This window comes from Myiozetetes cayanensis, unplaced genomic scaffold (genome assembly GCF_022539395.1).
Source record: "Myiozetetes cayanensis isolate MyiCay16 unplaced genomic scaffold, myiCay2020 scf1201, whole genome shotgun sequence".
Classification (NCBI taxonomy): Eukaryota; Metazoa; Chordata; class Aves; order Passeriformes; family Tyrannidae; genus Myiozetetes; species Myiozetetes cayanensis.
The window spans coordinates 1-1,210 of record NW_026086829.1 but is presented as its reverse complement, the minus strand read 5'-3'; the positions used below and the strand labels follow the sequence as shown (position 1 = coordinate 1,210).

Here is a 1,210-nt window from a genome sequence, read left to right as displayed (position 1 = left end):
CCCGTGGGAATTATCCCAATATCCACCTAAACCTCCCGTGGGAATTATCCCAATATCCACCCGAACCTCCCGTGGGAATTATCCCAATATCCACCTGCACCTCCCGTGGGAATTATCCCAATATCCACCTAAACCTCCCGTGGGAATTATCCCAATATCCACCTAAAACACCCGTGGGAATTATCCCAATATCCACCCAAACCTCCTTCGGGATGACCCGAGGCCATTTTTCCAGAGCCTTTCCAGGGGCTGCCCTCGTATCCCAGTGGGAATTCTCTCCCTCCTGGATGGAAAACGCCTTCATTTCCCGGCTGCTTTAGGGGGTTGGGATGGGAATTTTTGGACCTCTCTGAGCACGAGAGTGGAAATTGGGGTTTGGGATAAGTTGAGTTGAGCCCAGGATTCCTGGGATCGTTGTTGTTGTTCCAGAGGAAAAGGGGTCAGGAGGGAAGGGGGAATCTCCCACCGCTCTCCGACAGATCCCTGGGGAGGGGGATTTGTGGGATGGGAGTTGGGGGTTCCAGGGATTGGTCCTGGCTGTGGCTCCTGGAATTCTGCAAGGGATTTGTGGGGGGGGGAAGGGACCTTCAAATCATCTGATTCCATGGGCAGGGACACATCCCAGGGTCCCAGGCTGATCCCAACTGGACTTGGTGGGAAAGTGGGGAATGATCCCATGTGGAAGGTGGGAAAGGGTCTGGTGTGGAAGACGAGGAACAGTTGGGTGTGGAAGGTGGGAATGATCCTGGGTGGGAGGTGGGGAATGATCCCATGTGGAAGGTGGGGAATGGTCCTGGGTGGAAGGTGAGGAAGGGTGTGGTGTGGGAGGTGGGGAATGATCCCGTGTGGAGGGTGGGGAATGATCCCATGTGGAAGGTGAGGAGCAGTTGGATGTGGAAGGTGAGGAGCAGTTGGATGTGGAAGGTGAGGAGCAGTTGGAGTGTGGAAGGTGAGGAGCAGTTCAGGAGTGTGGAAGGTGAGGAGCAGTTGGATGTGGAAGGTGAGGAGCAGTTGGAGTGGTGGAAGGTGAGGAGCAGTTGGAGTTGGTGGAAGGTGAGGAGCAGTTCGAGTGTGGAAGGTGAGGAGCAGTTCAGTGTGGAAGGTGAGGAGCAGTTCAGGATGTGGAAGGTGAGGAGCAGTTGGATGTGGAAGGTGAGGAGCAGTTCAGTGTGGAAGGTGAGGAGCAGTTCAGTGTGGAAGGTGAGGAGCA

The 1,210-nt window shown here is 55.1% G+C and overlaps 1 long non-coding RNA gene across 1 annotated transcript; it reads left to right on the top strand.

Moving 5' to 3' along the window:
- Positions 1 to 861: 861 nt before the first annotated feature.
- On the top strand, positions 862 to 1,210 carry LOC126635937 (uncharacterized). The gene is made up of 3 exons (XR_007627855.1): positions 862 to 924; positions 977 to 1,016; positions 1,071 to 1,210. It is a non-coding gene; the product is annotated as an uncharacterized LOC126635937 (long non-coding RNA).